General features: G+C 37.6%; 1 long non-coding RNA gene across 1 annotated transcript; it reads right to left on the bottom strand.

Moving 5' to 3' along the window:
- Positions 1-10,180: 10,180 nt before the first annotated feature.
- On the bottom strand, positions 10,181-18,244 carry LOC132539268 (uncharacterized). The gene is made up of 3 exons (XR_009550532.1): positions 18,135-18,244; positions 13,881-13,981; positions 10,181-10,604 (listed from the first exon to the last, which is right to left on the bottom strand). It is a non-coding gene; the product is annotated as an uncharacterized LOC132539268 (long non-coding RNA).
- Positions 18,245-23,781: the final 5,537 nt, after the last annotated feature.

Below are 23,781 nucleotides of genomic sequence, written 5' to 3'. Positions count from 1 at the left end.
GCTATCTCTATCCACTAAATAAATAAAGATAATATTTTTTTAATCTGCCTAATCCTATACAATGACTAGCTGATAATAAAAGCTTTATGAATTGAGATAAAGAAGAAAAGTCTCACTTAGAGGTGTTGGTGAATAATGAGTACACAGACACTCTTTTTTTATTTAAATTTTTTTTATTTAAAAAATGAAACATTGACTAAACCATAGGATAAGAGGGGTACAATTCCACACAATTTCCACCACCAGAACTCTGTATCCCATCCCTTCCCCTGATAGCTTTCTTATTTTTTAACCCTCTGGGAGTATGGACCCAAGGTTATTGTGGGATGCAGAAGGTTGAAGGTCTGACTTCTGTAATTGCTTCCCCAATCTTAAGAAAGAAGAACAATCTATGGGGATGGGGAGTAATGACTCACACCATGGGGCACTCACACACATTACCTACCATTCATAAAGACCCAGCTTCAAGATCTTAATCTTTTTGATATGCTGCTGTATCCGGTTGGCCAAGATATTGTTTAATATTTTGGCATCTATGTTCATCAGAGATATTGGTCTGTAGTTTTCCTTTCTTGTTATGTGTCTATCTGCTTTTGGTATCTTTCAATATGTTTAAAATGAATTATTTGGTTCTCTTTAGTAAAATAGAATAAGGTAACTAAAGCAATCAAGGAGACTTAGTAATACCAACTTGTTTCAGTCAGGGTCAAGTAGGAAGACAGAAATTACATCAGTTATTTGGACAAAGAGTTTAATAAAGAAAGGTGTAACTAGCTACAAAGTTGTTGACTAAATAATTGAGATTGAAAAAAAAAAAAGATCATGAAGATGTAGTGGAAGTAACAACAGAATCCATAGGGCTGAAGGAATAAAGGCAAGAGATCAAATTTATTAAATTTCCATTCTTTAATCTTTGACAAAGGGGCACAGACTATTAAATGGGGAAAGCGGAGTCTTTTCAACAAATGGTGTTGGAAACAGTGGGTTGAAACATGCAGAAGAATGAAACCGAACCACTGTATTTCACCAAATACAAAAGTAAATTCCAAGTGGATCAAGGACTTGGATGTTAGACCAGAAACTATCGATTCTTAGAGGAAAATATTGGCATAACTCTTTTCCGCATACATTTTAAAGACATCTTCAATGAAATGAATCCAATAACAAAGAACACTAAGGCAAGTGTAAACCTATGGAACTACATCAAATCAAAAAGCATCTTCACAGCAAAAGAAACCACTACTCAAACCAAGAAACCCCTCACAGAATGGGACAAGACCTTTACATGACATACATCAGACAAGAATTTAATAACCAACATATATAAAGAGCTTGCCAAACTCAACAACAAGATAACAAATAACCCCATCCAAAAATGGGGGGAGGACATGGACAGAATATTCACCACAGAAGAGATCCAGAAGGTTGAGAAACACATGAAAAAATGCTCCAAGTCTCTGATTGTCAGAGAAATGCAAATCAAGACAACAATGAGATACCACTTCACTCCTGTGAGAATGTCATACATCAGAAAAGGTAACAGCAGCAAATGCTGGAGAGGGTGTGGGGTCAAAGGAACCCTCCTGCACTGCTGGTGGGAATGTCAATTGGTCCAACCTCTGTGGAGAACAGTCTGGAGAACTCTCAGAAGACTAGAAATGGACCTACCCTATGATCCTGCAATTCCTCTCCTTGGGATATATCCTAAGGAACCCAACACATCCATCCAAAAAGATCAGTGTACACATATGTTCTTAGCAGCACAATTTGTAATAGCCAAAACCTGGAAGCAACCCAGGTGTCCAACAATAGATGAGTGGCTGAGCAAGTTGTGGTATATATACACAATGGAATACTACTCAGCTGTAAAAAATGGTGACTTCATCGTTTTCAGCTGATCTTGGATGAACCTTGAAAAATTCATGCTAAGTGAAATAAGTCAGAAACAGAAGGGTGAATATGAGAGGATCTCACTCACAGGAAGAAGCTGAAAAACAAGATCAGAAGGAAAAAAAAAAAACACAAGTAGAACCTGAAATGGAATTGGAGTATCGCACCAAAGTAAAAGACTCTGGGGTGGGGGTGGGTGGGTGGGGAGACTACAGGTCCAAGAAGGATGACAGAGGACCTATTTGGAGTTGTATTGTTATATGGGAAACTGGGGAATGTTATGCATGTAAAAACTATTGTATTTACTGTTGAATGTAAAACATTAATTCTCCAATAAAGAAATAAAATTTAAAAAAATAAAAAATAGAAAAAAAGATTTCCATTCTCAAAGGAGAGATTGGATAACATACTCTACCTACCAGCTAAGGAAGATGGGTCCTGAAATTAGTGCAGCCTGGAATGTTCCTAGCCATGACCAAAGAATGCCAGCTCAGACCTATATGGAAAGAAAGAAGAAAGGCCCTATGACTCTTAAAGTCAGCTTCTGTAAAAGGGCAATGTTGGACTAAGGCCAGGGTCTAAATGTCTGATAAGGCTGGTTCTACAAATGATGAATAAACTCCAACTTGGCTTCATGTGCTACTATGGAAAGGCACTGCTGCCACCAGGATGAAAAAGTGTTACTGGGGTAATGCTCCCAAGAACACAGAGCAGACTGGAAGCCCAGGAGTATTTGATGTGAGCTGACAGTAATAGATGTAAAGAGGAAGCAGCTTCCCCTCTCTGTCTGGCACCCCTATTGGATAAGCCCAGCAGAGAAGCAGCTGGTGAAGCAGAAATGTGGTTTGCAGAGGCCCTGCCCCAGCATCATAAAACAGAGTATAGAAGGCTTGGCTTAGAGATCAAAGACAATAACTTAAGAATTGGCACACAACCTTTAAAAATTATTTCCCAATTTTTATATTCTTTAATTTGGAGATTTTAGCAAAATTGGAAAACAAGAAAGGCAAAATCACCAATGTCATTCACTCCTGCTATTGTTTCTTTTAAACAAAATGGTTTATTGAGAGTCTAAATAAAAAAAACAATAATAACTATTATTTTATTAATAGAAATGATGTTATTCTGCTCTATGTAAAGTCCCCTTTCCCTTACTTATACTCCTATTCAGCAAATATTTATTGATTACTAGTGTGTCATAAATTGTTTTATTGAAACATATCAAGGAGTGAAAATAAAACTCCAGTGGTCACATAATATCATTCTTTATAAAGAGTATTATTTACATTATTGACATTTAAAAAAAATAGTTACAAATATCTTATAAAGACTCAGTCTTATATAGAATGCAAGACACTGATTGCCAAAAAACACATCTAAAGTCATTCTGAGTCATTCTGAGTGGCTGGCAGAGCACACGTCTCCCATGGCTGATGTGACCCCCTCTCACATGAGCTGTACAGGAGTGCTCTCTTATCTCTCTCTTCTGTGAAACTGTAGTTCATATAAAATGAACAAAATTCTAAACAGTCAAAAAATAACAGCATGCCTAGACTTTGCAGCTGTGCATCTATCCATCTCTCCTGCCTGCTCTAAAGTGCACCTGCCCCAATTTCTTCCAGCATCTTTAAAATGAATTAGAGAGCTATTTATTCTATGTGATCCCAGCTCTAGCAATGCCGCCAGTGAAAGACCTTCTAGAGCCTCAGAACTGTCCTTTTGTTGTGCTGGCTACCCCATAAAATTCAATATTAATCTGCTATGAATAAAAGAAGGAAGGATTTGAAAATGCAATTTTTGAATAATATTGATATATGCTACTTTCAACCATGTAGTGGTGATTTATATGATCAATTTTAGTTTAAGCCACTTAAAGATAATCTTGAAAACTTTGTGATATTTTAAATTTTTTCTCTGATTTATGCTGACTTGTAAAGTTTCTTGAGTCACCATGAATTAATTTTTTGATTTAAATTTTATTAGATATTCAGAAAAATCTCTAATAGCTTAGTAGGGTACTCTTGAACTGTGACCTTTCTTCCAAAATCCCAAATTTTTTCTCACTGAAGACAGAGGCATTGCATCATATTTTTAATATTTTACAAATAGATATGTTTTTCAAACTCTTAGAAATACTAGATTCAGGGGCTGGGCAGTAGCACAGCAGGTTAAGCCCAAGGACCATTTTAAGGATCCCAGTTGGAGCCCCCAGCTCCCCACATGTTGGGGGTGTTCTCTTCAAAAACAGTGAAGCAGGTCTGCAGGTGTCTATCTTTTTCTCCACCCTGTCTTCCCCTCTTCTCTTGATTTCTCTCTGTCCTATCCAACAATAACAACAGCAATAATAATAATAATAACAACAATAAGGGGAACAAAATGGAAAAAAATTGACCTCCAGGTGCAGTGGATTTGTGGTGCAGGCACCCAGCCCCAGCGATAACCCTGGAGGCAAAAAGAAAGAGAGAGAGAGGAAGGAAGGAAGGAAGGAAGGAAGGAAGGAAGGAAGGAAGGGAGGGAGGGAGGGAGGGGGGAGGGAGGGGAGAGAGAGAAAGAAAGAAAGAAAGAAAGAAAGGAAGGAAGGAAGGAAGGAAGGAAGGAAGGAAGGAAGGAAGGAAGGAAGGAAGGAAGGAAGACTAGATTTGGTCACCAAAGTTCCCTACCTCCACCCTCCCAGTGACTACTTTGGTTCTGGGCAAGGTGTGGAACTATACCCTATAATCTTATGATTTAGTAAACCACTTCTAATCACAAATAAAAAACATAACTTGGAAATAAAATACATGGTAGATTGGATGTCATCAGAAAAATTCAAACTTGACTAATACCTTTTACAGTGACTGGCTCAGAGATTTAATAGTCGATGCTCCATAAAGTTTGTTTATTGTTATAATAATCAAAACAAGTAATTCTCCAGTCCCTCAGCTCAATTATTTGAACATTATGATTATTTTTTCATGTTCCCGTGACCGAAGATGAGTGACAGTAGGAAGGTAGGAGAAAGTCACATGACCCTATGACTATTTTTTCACTGTGATTTCCAAGAAGGTGTTTTTTTGTTTAAACTTTATTTTAAAATTATATTTATTTATTTATTTATTTATTTATTGAAGAGAGATAGCCAGAAATCAAGAAGGAATGGAGAGAGAGAGAGAGAGAAACATGCAATATCTGCTGCACCACTTGTAAAGCTTTCCCCTTGCAGGTGTGGACCAGAGGCTCAAACCCCAGCCCTTGCCCACTGTAACGTGTCATTTAGCTCAAGGCAATGTTCAGATCACAGCTCAGTAGTTTCTGCATATACCTTTTGCATGACCATCCAGAAATACTAATGTCCAACCTTCTCCAGTTTTCCTTTGTTCAGAAGCTATCTCAATACAGGCTTCTTAAATATAAAATGTAAATCAGGAATGATGTTAAAACTGGGAACATCCCTTACCTAAAACGAAGTGCCTGGGGAATGTTGCAGGTCATAGCTCTCCTCACTGTGGACATTTCTATTTGAAGACCGTTACTGCTGACTCTGAACTTCACAAGTCCTGCCAAGACCTCTTTCCTTTTAGTCATCAGTGGCTTTGCTTCCCCCGGCTGCTTGCCATATATAGCCTACTAAATGCAAACTTTAAAACAACATTATCCCCTTGACACAAAGTAACAAAAGCCGTGTTTTAAAGAAAAAGGATCTCTTTCATTTGGATTAAACCTTTAAACCATTTAGGTCTTTCATAAAGTTAAAGAACATTGTTCAGCAGTTGTATTTTTTTAAGCATTTAATGTAATGTTGAATTATCTCTCCTCTTAGGATTGGGCATGAAGTCTGTAGATTATAATATTAATAAGAAAAAAATGCTTCTTGAACATGAAGTCCTGTCGGATGTGATGTTTTATTTTCTACTCACAAGGGTGAACTGTCTATTCTAGGAGTAGCTGGAAAATGGGAAGCAGAGGAACTTGAAAGAAAAACAAATTTAGAGTCATGTTCAGTAGGCATTATTATTAAAAATAAAACCCTTTTGTAGCCTGTCATCTTGATGTTATGAAACTCAGTAGCATGGTTTTTCTTCCTTTCAAATAAATTTTGCTTTTAATAAGTTTGGCTAAAAGTATAAATGCTTCTGGCGAGGTCAGCTTGAACTTGTGGCTTTTGTAGCTCTTGGGGTCTACACCTCAGAGAGCTTTCTGCTTTTACTTTCTTTTACTGGAAATTTAAATTTTGTTGACTGAACTGGCAGTTTCTTTGTGAGAGACCTTTAATGTTTTCTTTTTTCTATTTTTTTCTGTTTGAAAGAATGACTTCAGGATAAATCTGGTGCCTTGGATAGATAAATAAATCTAACAAAATTATAAATGACTCATTTAACTGGAGCAGGAAGGAGAAAATAATAGTGAATTAATTTTAAAAAGAAAACACACCCCTCACAGGCACAGGCACAGGCACATGCATGAAACACTAACAAAGAAAAAAACTTATGTTGTAAGGAAAGGAAATTCTTCTTAGTGCTCCAAAACAAAATAAAACAACCCTTACAGTGGAGAGCTGTAAACTAAGTTCACAAAAGAAAAAAAAAAGCCTTATACTAAATAATACCCCTATGATGCTTTATCAAGTCACTTGTCATCAATTCTTGTTGTATTTTAAAAATATAGAGAGAGTAGGAAATTAAGCCAAAAAAAAGCTAAAAACAACAATGTTGTGAGAATATTTTCACATGTGTTACATAATAGCTTTTTTTACTTTATGAAATAGTTCATGTTTTATTTATGCAAGGATCCATTTCAATATACTAGAGCAATGGTTAAACCCTAGCTGTATGTGGTTGGAAGTTCACTAAGTACACATTAGAGAGCTGAGTTGTGATGCTACTTCTATTTTTTTTGTCCTTGTTGCTGGAACTTTTTGCATCTTCACAATCACAGTGCTGCTGCAGACCATCCTCCTTTATCTTTGAGTATCAGATAGAGACAACAGGTAAGGAAAGAGAGGCTGAGAGAGCATCATATAACACTCCCCACTTGTGAAGCTTGCCCTGCTTCTGGCACTCCATCTGGTGGCAAAGGGTCACAGATATCCTTTTCATCAGTTCAAAATGAATATGTGGGTAATATTTCTGAAAAGAGTTTCCATAGTGATCTGAATGACATTTAAGGGCTTGAGGTGTTGGGGAATTTAGAGAGATCTCAGCACATGCATGTAGGGGATTACCATAGCAAAGTATAAGTTCTGTTGTTGTCTCTAGACTTTTAGCTCTATGTAACTATTATCCAAATTTATAATTGTCTAATAGTTAAAGTGGGAGTAATATTTTATATTATTTTAATTTCATGAGAGTTTATAGAAATATAAAATATAAGTAAAAAAAAAGCGTAGGTCAGTTTGTAATTGTAAGAACCTGGAAACAAGCCAGATGTCCAACATCAGACGACTGGTTAAAAAATTGTGGTATATCCCCAGATGGAATACTACTTAGCTGTTCAAAACCATAAGGTTGTCTCCTTTTCATCCTCTTGGATGAAACTCAGGGACATCATGTTGAGTGAGGTAAGTCAAAAAGAGAATACCAAATTGTTGTTAAAATTCGGAGGCTCTAGCTGGCTGGGCTAGCTTCACGGCGGGTAACAGAGACTCGAAGACACACGGCTGGGCAGGGAAGCTGTATTTTTTTTATTCAGGAACAACGAATTATAAACTAAGACAAACTAATCACCAAACAGAACTCTCCTGCCTCCTTCCCCCGCAGCGGCGCCAAGCACTCTGGAACTCTGGAACTCTGGAACTCTCTCAGGGTTCCTTGGGGCGGGGACAAGTGGGCCTGCGAAACTAGCAGGACTGAACCAATTTTCTTGGCAGGGGGAGAGCTAGAACAACCCAATGTAAAGCATACAACAATTCCCCCTTTTCTTTTTAACTAAATGACCACAGTATCAGGGGTGTGGGGTGAACAGAAACCTCTATCATACAGGCATTTTTAAAAAAGAAACTGGCACAAACATGGAGAAACATGTAAGCAAGTAACAAGAACCAGTGTGCTGCCAAGGGAAGGCCTGAGGGGGCCATTTTTTTTGCCTTTGTGGGCAAAACTTTATCAGCTTAAAAAAAAACATTTCTTGCCTCTGGGGGGCGTACCTGTCTCGACAGACATTTGCATGGGGGCGGGGAACGGCCTAGAGTCCCAAAGGCAGCTGGCTGCAATTTACTTACTATGAAACAAAACTTGTCATTAGCGTAACCATAGTGCACTCTAATGTTTCTAATAGAGAAGGAATTTGAGACTTTTACATATCAACAACGTCTTTTTAACCTTTTGTTACACCCATTCAAGATGGAGACACACCCTAGGTGTGCACAGGAAAGAAAACCTCAGGCATGAGAATAATTAGCATAGCCATTGTGTAATCTACCATTTCTAATAGAGAAGGTAATCGAGAGTTTTACATATCAACAAGTCTATTTAACCTTCTGTTATACCCATTCAAGATGGAGACACACCCTAGGTGTGTGCAGGTCTTGTTTAGACCAACTTAGTTAAAATATATTGATTGTTAACTAATTTTTACCTCAGACTTTAAATGTAAGTTAATTTTATCTTTATGAGAATTACATTGAAAACCTTTTTTATTTAACTTTGCCTAGTAATAATTTAGCCTTAAAGTTACTGTTTACCAAACTTTAAACACACACATAAACATGGTCATTAATACACAAGGAGAGAAACCTTTGTTACGAAGACATGTCATTTTAAACATGAATTTAGATGTGTACTGTCTTAGTTGTTGGGGGGGTCACCATCCGGAGGTGGCCTCCCACGCAGCTCCACTTCTAGGAATTGCAGGTTGCGATCTCTGCCTGAATCTCTGCATACTCCAGCTTGTCTGCCTTCAGACCAGAGCTGAGGATCTCGGCCAGGGTGTCCAGTTTCAGCAGGGAGCCCGGGGGGTCTGGGAGGTCTGGGATCGTTCCAGAATTCATAGCCCGAGGGCGGGCGGGCCAGCCTTGTAGAAGGCTCGGGTCGAGGTGCCCAGGGGTGGCGGCCATGATAGGCCACCACTGCCCTGCCCCATGGCCCTGTTATATCTGTTTCCCTGCTCACAGTGGCTGAGCAGCATGGAGGGATCACGCGTCCAGTGCCATGCGCCATGTGGTGGAGAGCCAGCTCTTGTGGGCTGGCCTCGGGCTCTTGCGTGTTGGCATCGGGCTCCTGAGTGTTGGCATCGGGCTCCTGAGTGTTGGCATCGGGCTCCTGTGTGGTGGAATCAGGCTCCTGCATGCTGGCGTCGGCCTCCTGTGGTCTGCGGGGCTGCGGGCGTGGTGTGCGGGGTTGTCCGGGCACAGCCAGCTGGCTGGCTGCTCCACCAGTGGAAAAGGCAGCTCTGCGCCTCGCCTCTTGCCCACTGGCTCTTCCCGACTCTTCTGGCTGTTCTGAGTACATCCGAGCGAGTGGAAATCACAGAGTTGTCCAGAGATAAATGTTCCAGAAACAGCAAAACAGTCTCGTGAAGAAAGAGCAGAAGCGTTTGGAGATCTCTTCACAAGCAGAAGAGAAGGCCATAGTACATAGTTAGCCAAATTGTCTTCACTTATCTGAGAGATGCTCAGGTCAGGTCCACGGGGGTGCCAAAAATTCGGAGTCTCTAGCTGGCCGGGCTAGCTTCACGGGCAGGTAACAGAGACTCGAGGACACACGGCTGGGCAGGGAAGCTGTATTTTTTTATTCAGGAACAACGATTTATAAACTAAGACAAACTAATCACCAAACAGAACTCTCCTGCCTCCTTTCCCCGCAGCAGCGCGAAGCACTCTGGAACTCTGGAACTCTCTCGGGGTTCCTTGGGGCGGGGACAAGTGGGCCCGTGAAACTAGCAGGACTGAACCAATTTTCTTGGCAGGGGGAGAGCTAGAACAACCCAATGTATAATGACCTCACCATACATCATTTTGAAATAGTTTATTTGAATGTTTATTTTCCCCTTAACCCATGAGATATTATTTACTGGGTGCCTTAAACTGTTTATATCGATGGCATATCTTATTTCTCATGGTTTCCAGTTCCCAATATTACCTCACTGTGGGTACAACAGTATGTGAATAAATCACTAAACTAACTGTCTTTCTCTCTCTCTCTCTTCTCTCTCTTTCTCTTCTCTCTCTCTTTCTCTTCTCTCTCTCTTTCTCTCCTCTCCTCTTCTCTCTCTCTCTTCTCTCTCTCTCTCTTCTCTATCTCTTTCTCTTCCCTCTCCTATCTCCTCTCTCTCTCTCTCTCCAGAGCAGAACTTATCTCTGGCTACTTGATTTTTTTCATTTTTTAATATTAGGACATCACTAAATAATCCTTTCAGATTGGAATTTGAGTTGTAATAGTGCCCAAACATGGAGCTCAAGTTCTATAAGTATATTTTCTCACAAATTTAAATATGTTCTCTATGCCTTTTAGTATCCTGTGCACAGGAAAACCTGTCAGTTGTTTATTTTTATTATTTATTAGTACATTTTCTTCTTTCATTTACAAAATGTTTAACAATAAAAAAATAGAAAATACTCTAAGTAAATTGACTTAAGATATTTATTGATGCGGGCTTTATTTTTCTTTATTTTGGTTACCTTTTAACTTTTGTTGTTTGACTTTATTTTAATCTTGCAATATACATTCTTATCAAAGATGTCTCTCAGCAGCTCAGGAAGTTTTATTCCCTTGATCATTTCTTCCTGTTCTGTTGGGTTTCTTTGTTAAAAAAGAAAGAAAGAAAGAAAAGTGTTAGAACCATCAATTATTTTCCTCCTTTCTCCTAATTTTCCACATACTTGTAATTTTTCAATCTGTCCTATCTCATTATGTCTACATCTTAGCTCATCAGTGTAGTGATTTCACTATATATTCAGGCTTGAAATAGACTATACTACTACACACACTTCAGGTTTACACAAACTGTGTTTCTTTTCCATAGCAGCCTTCTTTCCATGTACAAGATGCTAAATCTCTGGCTAACAATAATTTATTGCATTTCCTCTACCAAGTTTGATCATTCTATTTGTTGAGTTAGGTGTGTTTCTCATATGTTACTTTTCTTCAATAATTGAATGTTCCTAGTTGTCTGTTCTTATTGATATTAATTCACATCAATGGTGAACTTTATTTATTTTTGGTCCAAATGGAAATTCCCATTTTCCTGAAAATAAATTCAGGGTCTGATTAGCAGTCTCCATATCTAGAAACAGTTCAAAGAACGAGATAGTGTGTTAGTAAAGAGATCATTTAGTTTTTAATGTATTGTTGAAAAATAATGTTTAAAGAGGAAAAATTAAGTGGGGCACTGCCAGTCAGACATTGTTCCACTTCCCTGGAACACATTATAATGTGACTCATGCCCCACTTCAGGGGCATATATCTGAGGATAGGGCAACTATGGATAACATGATTCAAACTTTGTGTATAAGCACTGGCGATCCTGAGAGAAGAAGGAATTTTCTTTCAAGGTGTTGTGTTCTTGCTCTGAACCTGGGACAGTTTCATCAGCAACCACATTATTTATCCTGCTATTTTTTTTTAAATATTTATTCCCTTTTGTTGCCCTTATTGTTTTACTGATGTCGTCATTGTTGGATAGGACAGAGAGAAATGGAGAGAGGAGGGGAATACAGAGGGGGAGAGAAAGATAGACACCTACAAACCTGCTTCACCTCTTGTGAAGTGACTCCCCTGCAGGTGGGGAGCCGGGGCTCAAACTAGAATAATTTTGCCGGTCCTTGTGCTTTGTGCCACCTGCACTTAACCCACTGCACTACTGCCCGACTCCCTCCTGCCATTTTGTTTTTATCTGTACCACCGGAGACCACTTTTAAATTCAGAAATATATATACTTATATATTTATATTATATATAAATATATTTATAATATATATATATATAGAGAGAGAGAGAGAAAGAGAGAGTCCTAGGTTTGGGAGAACACTACAGCACTTCCTATATGGGACCATGACAGGATCCTGGTTCATTTGAATAGTGATGTTGGCTCCCTACATGGTTATCTATCTCTCCAACCTTATACTATATATATACACATTTTAAAATATATTTTATTTCATTGAGAGAGAGCAATACAGAGAAAGACATACCTAGAAATTCCAGAGCACTGCTCAGCTCTGGATTATGGTAGGGCTGGGAATTGAACCTGGGACTTCAGAGCCTCAGGCATGAGAGTCTGTTTGCATAATCATTATGCCATCTCCCCAGCCCTAATATACTATTGTTTTAAAAAAAATATTCAGCTCTAAATTTTCACAGAACTTGGAACAGAAAACCTTTCAGACATTTGAAAAGTGGGCATGGATAAATCATGCAATGCCTGCCCTCCATTTTTTTTATTTACTAAATGACAGTAGTAACTATCACTTTGATAATAATGATACCCATTTATGTTTGTTGTAATGCTGATATGATTCATTTACTAAAACTGGTATATAGAGTTCCAGAGAAGAGAAGTAAAATCTCAAGATTACACAATTTGGTAGCCAAAACAGCAATCAAACTTAGGCAAATCTATTCTAAATCCTTTGGACCTTTACGTACACTTTTTGTTGTTGTTGTTTTTGTTGTTGTTGTTTTTAATTTTTATTTATATTTGTTTGTTTACCAGAACCCTGCTCAGCTCTGGCTAATGTTGGTGCTAGGGATTGAACCTGGGGCATTGGAGCCTCAGACAAGAGTCTTTTTGCATAACCATTATACTATCTCTCCTGCACAACAGTTTGTTATTGTTATTTATTTGTTTGTTTAATTTTTATCTACAAAAATGAAACACTAACAAAACCATAGGATAATAGGAGTGCAACACCACACAATTCCCATCAGAACTCTGTATCCTATACCCTTCTCTGATAACTTTCCTATTCTTTAACCTTCTGTGAGTATGGACCCAGAGTCATTATGGGGTGCAGAAGGTGGAAGGTCTTGCTTCTGTAATTGCTTCCCCGCTGAACATGGGCATTGGTAAGTTGATCCATACTCCCAGCCTGTCTCTCTCTTTCCCTACTGGGGCAGGGCTCTGGGGAAGCAGGGCTCCAGGACACATTGGCAGGACTGTCTGCCCAGGGAAGTCCGTTTGGCATCATGGTAGCATCTGAAACCTGAAAAGAGTTAACATAAAAAGCCAAACAAATTATTGACTAATCATGAACCTAAAGGTTGGAATATTGCAGATGAATATTTGGAGTCTCTGTTTTGAAGATAGCTAGTAGGCTAATTTTAGTTATATTCCAAAAGGCCCATGACTATACTAGTTTTTTCTTGAGCCTGACTTGAGATATGCAGGTGGACCCAAGTTATTGTCTGGGAAGATGATGTCATGGCTGGAAAAAAGACTAGAAATCTGGATCAGGGAAGAAAGTAGTTCCCAAATATGAGAAAGGTATATAAATATTGTTGTCTGTAGACCCCATTGATTTGGTCTAGGGCCCATAGGTACACGTTATTATGCTCTGCCTCTTGCTTTGTGGATATTCACTAAGTAACCTAAGGAGAGCACTTAGATTAAGCAGATGCAGCAGATGCACATTAACTGTGAATTATCTCCCCTCTGTTCTTGTATGTTGGTGAGGTCAGAGGATTTTGCTCTCATTTCCATCCATATATAACTTTACATTAGGACATCTCTGTCAAAGAATCTATCTGGACACATTCTATGTTTAAATGAAAATGTATGTATATCAAAGAATACAATTTTACCCTTGAAGAATCCCAGGCCCAGTAATTTTTAACAGATTGAATGCATTAAGCTTTTGTATATACATGGACCCATGCTGAAGATATACAAAGTTATTCGAAAGTAACAATTACTGTCCTCTAAGAATTTACAACCTAAAATGTACTACAGAGATGAGGGATCAAATACACAAATTCAAATAAACATCAACACATCATTATGGAAGGACCTATTGCCGTCAGTTCTATGATGAACAGAACCATTTTTAACATATACACACAAATTAGAATAATACTTACAACACAAGTCAGAGCTCTTGTGAGTGATAGGAATGGAGTTTTTTTTTTTTTTTTCTGAAGGGGAAAGCCATCCTCCCAGTCAACTCCACACACCAGGTTTTCTTCAACAGATACACAAGAAAATAAGATCTTTGTGAAATGCAAAGTTATGTCAGCCTGAATCGATTACTTAGCAAAATGATTATACTAATGATTATATTAAAAATGATTAAATTATTATATATGATTACTTAGCAAAATTATTATATTATATTACTTAGCAAAATGATGATTTATTAAGTGAAGATTATATTAAGGTAGAAAAATGAAAAATATTTAAATTATTTTTCAGAAAAAAATGAGTATAATATAGTAGTAGAGACAATAATTTTCTTTCAGGTTTGACATTTATAAGCCTCTATCCATTAGGTACTTATAGACTGCAGAGTAAATTCTGGGAAGAAAATCAGTGGTGAGGGTAACATAGTAAGGAAACCAATTAGTGCAAAGTATAGAGAGACCTTTACTATACAATGGACAACAATACAGCTACAGCTACTCAGTGCTCCTTTATGGCATTTTTCTTTCTAAATGAAATGTTTCTTTGCCTCACTTCTAGGGGGTTAAACTATACTTTGTGTAAGCAGTGGACCTCAGAACTAGTTAAATCATATGTCCTCGACATACCCCCTCTCCTCAATTCATCATATTTCCTCTCCTGAAGTCTGAATTCCATTTATGAAAAATTTTACAATAAATTTAAGGCAAGTCCATGCTGCTCCTCTTCAAAACATAAACAAATGAGAAAAAAAATAATTAAAGCAGTTTCAATTGCAGCCCCCGGCAGAATCTACCACCTGTGTATTGATGGGATAACAAAAACAACATTAAAGATAAATTAAAACAACACTTTACACCCATTCTCTCTTATGAACTCTGTCTGGAAGATGAACCTGAAAATTGGAGTGGGAAAGATCTTCAGTGACTGGTTGAACATCAAGAAAGCCATAAACTGACGGTTTTCACCTTGATCTGAGCTAGTCTATTCTTATCTCCTTATACTTCATCCCCAAGGCAGTGACTCAATCTTTTCTCCTTCAAAAGTCACTGAAAAAGTGAAATTTAACTTAACCAAGCAACATAATTTAATTCATTATTTCTGCCACAACATCAATTAAGACTTTGTGGGTAGGGAGTCTGGCAGTAGCGCAGTGGGTTAAGCACACGTGATGCAAAGCTCAAGGACTGGAGTAAAGATCCTGGTTCCAGCCCCCCAGCTCCCCACCTGCATGGGAGTTACTTCACAAGCAGTGAAGCAGGTCTACAAGTGTCTATTTTTCCCTCCCCACCTGAGAGAGAGAGAGAGAAAGGAAGGAATAGGAACGAGCAGCATTCTTTACCACAGGTAAAGCTTCCCTGCCTATAGATGGAGACAGGCACTTGAATTTGAATCCTTGTGCATGGTAACTTGTGAGCTCCACTGAGTGTGCGCCTGGTCCCAGACACTTTCTTAATATCTCGGTGCCCCAAGATAACACAATGTGACCTCTTCAATACATATTATCTATTTATCTATCATCCTATTAAACATATATTCATTGAGTTACCAGGGATGTATGAAATATTTGCTTTGTTTGATAGTAATTGAGTAAAAACTGGACTATCAAACAAAATAAATATTTGATACAGCCTTCATACCTCTTACCTACCAACCAAAGGATAATTATCTAGATGGAGGTGGTAGAAGAAAGCCTTATTTTATTTGTATGGTTCAAATAGCATTTTACCAATATGTATTCTCTATGTTGCACAGAAGCTTTAAGTCATATGCCATTTCTGGTCTGAAGCCCTGTAAGACTTAAACCATTGTGGCCCTTTCTCAATTAAAATTTTGAATTTTCTTTCCGGTCTATGGACTGTAATGGGTACAGTTCACCTTTCTACAAGTTGAAAGGAAATTGAATTTCTGTCTTTGGGGATTCACCCACATTTCAGACACTGCCAGATGTGCTGGTTACACATGCCTGCTTTGTGAATACAATAAGCTCAACTTATTTTATTGACTGCATTGAAACAATGACTAATTTTATTCCAGGCTCCACACAGTGCCACAAAAACTATAGCTATTAGAATGATATTATAAGAACTGGGGTACTTCAGCGCAAGACTTGCCAACTGGAAAAATACCTTCAGTGATGTGATTCGACTTGAAAATTGTTGGAAAGGTGACTGTCTTTTCAGTCTTTTTGTCATTCATATTATGTAGGCATATAATTGATCTTAATATCCTCAAAATGTAACTTCAGAATCAAGAAATTCTTATTTAATAAATTTAAATTTAATATTACATTATTATATTTATATTTATATTTAATTATTTAATTAATAAATTTAATTTTAATATATTTATTTAATTTAAAGCATTTTTGATAGAATAAAAAAAGGATAATGGTGTTGTCTCAGTTGCTACGAGGTACTCAACACTAAGAATAAAAATCTCAAGTTGTTAAATACTCCTTTCTTTGACACAGTAAATGTGTATCTAGGATTCATTAATATGGAAGACAAAAAGTAATTCTGATACCCTTAAACTGTCACCTACATCTAAGCAATAATATAATAATGATGCAATCATGTCATTCTCTGCCACTTTACTAAGAGTTAGAAGAGACTCTGTATCCAAAAGTAATCTCTGTGGTCGCAGAATTTGATAGTCACCCAAGCCTCAGACTCTGCTCCCCCTGGAGATTAGCAAACACATCAAAAGCTCCATGTTGTCACAGATGCACCTCAGTACCCTTGTCAAGGTCTTCCCCAAGTCTCAGTCCACACAGTCTCAACTCAGTGCATTCCATCCAGGTGGGATCAGTTGTCATGAGCTAAACTCCAATTTCTACCACCTCACCTCTAAGCAACTATGGGATAATCTTTAGACTCTGCTTAATTACATCTGGAGCTGCCCCACTATAATTAGTTGCTGAGAAATTCCTGTCCTAAGTTCTGCTCAGCCTTGATAGAGGGATGCCAAATATTAGGAGTACCTCAGGCCATCAATAAACCCAAATCAATGGAGAGACGGGGCAAAGGACTTGCATCTATGGATCAAGATGAGATCTTGAAAATCATAATGGACTTTTAGTAAAAATGGACAATAAAAAATATCTTGAAAAATACAAACATAGGACCAGGTGGTGGCACACCTGGCTGAGTGCACATGTCACAATGTGCAAGAAGACTGGTTCAAGACCCTGGTAGCCACTTGCAGGAGGAAAGCTTTGGGAGTGGTAAGCAGTGCTGTAGGTGTCTCTATGTCTCTCTCCCTATTTCTCATTTACCTCTCAATTTTTGCCTATAGCTATCCAATAAATAAAATCTAGATAAAGAAAAAAAAAAACAAGAAGACTAAAAAAAATGTGACTGAATAACTATTGAGTTGACTGGTAAATCAAGGAAATACAAAAACTCCTTGTGGTGTCAGACAGTGATACACCCAACCGAGTGTAGCAAATACCATGCACAAGGAACTGGGTTCAAATCCGAAATCTCCACCTAAAGAAGGAATATTCATGAATGTAGGACAGTACTACAGCCCCCCTTCTTTCTTTCTTTCTTTCTTTCTTTCTTTCTTTCTTTCTTTCTTTCTTTCTTTCTTTCTTTCTCTTTCTTTCTTTCTCTTTCTTTCTCTCTCAAAGAAAAAAAATGGCCACTGGAAATAGTGGCAATGTGGCATGGGAGCTGAGTTCCAATTATAACTCTATTGGCAATAAAATGCGGTAAATTTACAAACTCCAGAAGCAAGTAAACATGAAGACATGAACAACAGGGATCTATGAGGCATGATAAAATCAACAACTAAGAAAGAATTTTACAGCAATATAGGCTCATATTAGGAAACTAGAATTTTAGAAAAGTGATCTAACTTCATATTCAAGGGAAGTAGGAAATAGAAGAGAAAATGAAGATGAAAAGCAATAGGAGTAAAACAATATATACATATTGGAAATAAAATAGATATAGAAAAGATAAATAAAACTAAGCAAGCTCTTAAAAAGAGATGAAGAGGGTATGCAGAGCCAAGAAGGTGGCATGACATCTCCTGACTTTCTCTCTGCAAAACAGCTGCTTGAAATCAGGAAATTCCAAGTGAGGGCAAGATTTCCCAGCCAGTGATGCAGGAAGTGTATAAGAGAGGTCAGAACACATATATAGGCTGGAATGGATTACAAAAGGACAATCCCTCTGTAGCCCTCCCCCCCAAGAGCCCAACCCACTCACAACAGAGGGTTAGGGGAACCAGCCACAGACAAAGAGACATCCTGTGGAGACAACCTCATCCTCAAAATTCCAGACTCAGCAAGAAACCATCAGAAAGAGCTAGAGTTTTTTGTTTGTTTGTTTGTCTCTTTCTCCTATTTCCTTAAGGGGGCTGGAAGTCTTTCTGATTGGTCAACTTCCTTGACCAATCTTTTGCCTCTTCTAGGGCCCTGAGAACATTGTGCCCAAGCCTTTTTTTTTCTGTGCTCTAGTTCTTTAGGTTATGTTGCTTTTTGCAATTGGCTTCTGCTTTGTTTATGAAGGTGAGGAGGTTTAGGATATACAATTTGGAAGTTTAAACTGAAGATTGATCTTTAGGTTTTGTTTTTGTTTTTTTTACATTGTCTTTCTGTTGTTGTTTGGTTTAGTTTGGCTTTTTGTTATTGTTGTTAGTCAGATTGATTTTTTTTTACACTGCTATTAGTTTATTTTCCTGCCTCATCCCTCTGACTAAAACCAGCCTTGGCTATTGGTACATTACATTTACTGGTTCTGCTCTCTATTGTGGTAGTAATTTTTTTCTTTTCTCTACTCTCTCTCTCTTTCTCTCTCTCTCTTCCCCTCCTTTTTTTCTTTCCTTTTCTTTGATTTGAAAAATCTTAGCCTTTGCCTCTGCATCTGATGTATTCACTTGTGCATATCTGTAGCCTATCTTATGCAAGAAGAATGATGTTGTAAAGTTTTTCTTTCTTTATCTCTCAATCTCTCTTCCTATATTCTTTCTCTCTTCCCACAATCTAGAGTATTATGTATTTCTGTAATTGTCTGTTCTTGCTTTGTATTTTTTTACAGCCACTGTTGTTATTTTGTTTTTGTTCTTGGTTTATTTTGTTTTTGGTGGGGAGAGTTTCTATAGCTAACAGGCTTTGGTTGAACTGCATCAATCATTGCTTTTGTAGTTATTGTTGTATTTGCTGAGGTTTATGACCTCAGTTGTAAGAGGCCCTTGTTTTAGTGGGGCTTTCCTTCACTCAACACAACTGAAGGAAAATAGCCAAGGCACATAAATAAAAAAACACCAATAAAAAATATGGCCAAATCGAAGGCAAATAAATCAACTATGGCAATGAATCAGGACAAAAGCCCAGAAAAAATTCCCATTAATCAGAAGAAACTATAAATAAGGAAACTATCCAAGCAATACTTGACCTATAAATTACATAAATGAGGATATCTATTGAAGAAAAGGCTATCAGAAATAGAGAAACAACAGATGAGACCCTCAAGGAAAATACTAGCTACATTGAGATAATTAGAGAACTGAAAGCTGAAATAGCTGAGATAGAAGGACAACTAGGAGAACAAGCTAATACTGTAATTTATCAAGTTAAAAAATATATATTATATTGCCAGTCCCAGTTCGGGTCGCCAGTTGCTGGGCTAGCTTTGCTGACGGGAGAGAGACGACCAAGGACTCATGGTTGAGTGGGATGCAGTTCAGCTTTATTGGTGAGGAATGCAGTGTGATTTAGCTATTTCTAATCACAATCTTGTCCTATATATCTCCTGAGACAGAAGTGTCAGGAAGAGCAATAATAGAAAACTTCAACACCCCGTCTCATACTTAGATACATCAACTAAGCAGAGAATCAACAAAGAAACAGAATTAATCTAGTCTATAGACTAGACCTCTTGGACATTTTTCAGAGTTATTCACAACAAGAAATTGGAATACAAATTCTTTTAAAATCCATACAGCACTTTCTCAAGGATAGACCACATGATAGGCCACAAAGACAGTATCAACAAACTCAAGAGCATTGAAATCATCCCAAATATCTTCTCAGACTATAGTGAAGTAAAGCTAACACTCAACAACAAACAGAAAATTACTAAAAGACACAGAATTTGGAAACTCAACAACATATTGCTTAGTAACTACTGGGGGGGGGTCAAAGAGGCACTCAAATAAGAAATTCAAATGTTCCCAGAAAGAAATTAAAATAAGACATGAGTTATCAGAATATATGGGACACAGCTAAAGCAGAACTTAGAGGGAAAGTTGTAGCCATACATGCACACATAAGAAAATAAGAAAAATATCAAGTAAACAACCTTACTGCATGCCTTAAAGACTTAGAAGAAGAGGAACAAAGAAACTCTAAAGCACCCAGAATGACTAAAATCACCAAAATTAGAATGGAAACAAACAACATTGAAAATAAGAGAGCCAGGGCAGAGCCAAAATGGTGACTGAGAAGTAGCTACAAGTCCAAGATCCAAAAACAACTGCTAGAAATGGTATTTAGTACAGTGTTGCTTGTACTCAAAACACAACAACTGAGGAACAACAAAACATAAAAATAAGAAATACGTTGGTTCCCAGAAGATGGCGGACTGAGAAGCTGCTAGTGGCTGGGATCTGACCACATCTCCTGGAAACAGTATGATTTTCTGCCTTTAATAGGTCAACCAATAAGGGGTCCTAGCGGTGACACCAAGGAGGTGACTATAACTTAATCTGGGTTAAGAATTAGAGTAGGAAAAAAGGGGGAAAATTTTTTTTTCTTCCTTTTAATTTCTAAGCATACCTCCTTCCCCACCTCCCACCCCCAATAACCAGTCCCTGGGGACCAGCTCCTAGCACGATACCCTGCTAGGAGCTCCTTATCTTTACCAAATTCCGGTCCCACCAGGGAGTATCATTAATTCTAAGTCTATACCCTTCTGAAACCTCTGGCCTTTTCTCTTTCTAAGTAGCCAAACCCCCCCCCAACTCACCCTGCATAGCTAATTAAAAATTAAAAATAAATACAAAAAAAAGCCCTTTCCTTTCACTGCCCTTTTATGACTGTACTTTTTCTTATCTTTTTCTTTTTTATCTCTCTTTCTTTCTTTATTTTTTCTTTTTCTCATTATTGTCATCCTTTTTTCCTTAATCCTACAGCTTCCAAAGTCACAGCCCCCAGCCCCCACACTGACAAACAGTGTGCTTTTTTGAATTCACTGATACACATTTGGGAAGTTCCTTGCACTGCTCTTTAATTACAGCTCTTTTTCTTATCTTTTCCCTTTTCTCTCTCTTTCCTCTTTTTTTTTTATCTTGTCATACACTTCTTCCTTCTTCTTTGCCTTTCTGAATTTGTGAATTATTTTGGGGAAGAAATCTGACTCAGAGTGGACTCTCTATGTGTGTATCTCTGCTACAGTTCCATTTCCTCTCTTGTTACCCCTAGAATATACAGTGGATAGTAGATTTGCATAACTGTCTATTCTTGCTATCCTTTCTTTCTTTTCTCTTTCATCTTTACCGGGATTTGGTTATTATTTATTCACGGACTGGAGAAATTGTTTGGCTAACTGGTAACGATTAAGCTGCTTCAGTACTTGCTTCAGTTGCTACTGTAATTCCTGAGGTTGGTGAGTGCAATTGTCATAAAGGTATTTAGTACAGTGTTACTTGTACTCAAGACACAACTGAGGAACAACAGAGCATAAAAAAAGAAACACATAAATCAAAAAAATGGGTAGATCAAAAACAAATAAAACTGCTACTCCAATGAATGAAGACAGGAGCCCAGAAGAAACTATAAATCAGCCAGAAGTAACCATAGATAAGAAAAGTATGCAAACAATAATAAACTTATAAATCACAAAAATGAAAACAACTTTGGAGGAAAGGTATGGCAGTATTAGGAAAAAAGCAGTTGAGAGCCCCAAGGAAAATACTGATTATCTTGAGGCAATTAGAGAACAGAAAGCTGAAATAGCTGTAATGAAGAAAGAAACTGAGGCAAGGGAAAGCAGACTAACAGAAGCAGAAAACAGAATTAGTCAGACAGAGGATGAGTTAGAGAAAACTAAGAAAGAGGTGAAAGAGCTCTAAAAAAGATTGAGAGACACTGAAAACAGCAACAGAGACATATGGGATGATCTCAAAAGAAGCAACATTCATATAGTTGGCCTGCCAAGGAAGAAAGAGAGGAAGGAGAAGAAAACATTATAGAGGAAATTATAGAAGAAAACTTCTCAGACCTGAATAACAGAAAGGACATCAAGATTCAAGAGGCCTAGAGAGTTCCAAACAGAATCAACCAGACCTGAAGACACCAAGACACATCATAGTCACAATGAGAAGAAGTAAGGATAAAGAAAGGATCCTAAATGCTGCAAGAGAGAAACAAAAAGTCACATACAAGGGAAAACCCATAAGATTATATGCAGACTTCTCCACTCAAACTCTAAAAGCCAGAAGGGAATGGCAAGATATCTATGGAGCCCTGAATGAAAAAGGGTTTCAACCAAGGATAATATATCCTGAAGGACTTTCATTCAAACTAAATGGAGGGATCAAAACCTTCATAGACAAACAACAGTTAAAGGAGGCAACCAACACCAAGCCGGCCCTGAAAGAGGTTCTAAAAGACATCTTATTAACAAGAACATCACTATAATACTTGTAATATATCAGAGCAAACAAAATTTTTTTGAACAATGGCACTAAATACATTAAATCCATAATATCAATAAACATCAATGGCTTAAAATCACCCATCAAAAGGCACAGTGTGGGGGGATGGATCAAAAAACATAACCCAACCATATGCTGCTTGCAAGAATCCCATCTGTAACAACAAGATAAACACAGACTTAAAGTGAAAGGATGGAATACTATCATACAGGCTAATGGACCACAAAAAAGTGCAGGAACAGCCATTCTTATCACAGACAAGGTAGATTTTAAATTAAATAAAGTAATAAAAGTTAGGCAAGGACATTACATAATGATTAGAGGATAAATCAGCCAAGAAGACTTAACAATTATTAACATCTATGCACCCAATGAGGGACCATCTAAATACATCAAGCACCTACTGAAAGAATTTCAAAAATACATCAATAGTAATACAATAATAGTGGAAGACTTCAATACCCCACTCTCACACTTAGACAGATAAACGAAGCAGAAAACCAATAAAGATACAAGAGAATTGAATGAAGAGATTGACAGACTAGACCTCTTGGACATTTTCAGACTCCTCCACCACCAAAAACTGGAATACACCTTATTTTCAAATCCACATAACACATACTCAAGGATAGACTACATGTTAGGCCACAAAGACAGCAAAAATAAATTCAAGAGCATTGAAATCATCCCAAGTATCTTCTCAGACCACAGCAGAGTAAAACTAACATTTAAGAACAAAAAGAAAATTATTAAAAGTCACAGAATTTGGAAACTAAACAACATACACCTTAATAACCACTGGTCAGAGACTCACTCAAGCAGGAAATTCAAATCTTCCTGGAAACAAATGAAAATGAAGACACAACCTATCAAAATATTTGGGACACAGCGAAAGCAGTACTGAGAGGGAAACTTATAGCCATACAATCACATATTAAACACCAAGAAGAAGATCAAATGAACGAGCTTACTGCACACCTCAAGGTCTTAGAGGAAAAGGAACAAAGGAACCCTAAAGCAACCAGAAGGACAGAAATCACTAAAGTTAGAGCAGAAATAAACAACATCAAAAATAAAAGAACCATACAAAAGATCAATGAAGCCAAATGTTGGTTCTTTGAAAGATTTAACAAAATTTACAAACCCTTAGCCAGACTCACCAAACAAAAGAGAGAGAAGACTCAAATTAATGGAATT

This window comes from Erinaceus europaeus, chromosome 7, assembly GCF_950295315.1.
Source record: "Erinaceus europaeus chromosome 7, mEriEur2.1, whole genome shotgun sequence".
NCBI lineage: Eukaryota > Metazoa > Chordata > Mammalia > Eulipotyphla > Erinaceidae > Erinaceus > Erinaceus europaeus.
The sequence above is the reverse complement of the archived record's forward strand: the minus strand, read 5'-3'. Positions and strand labels throughout refer to the sequence as shown.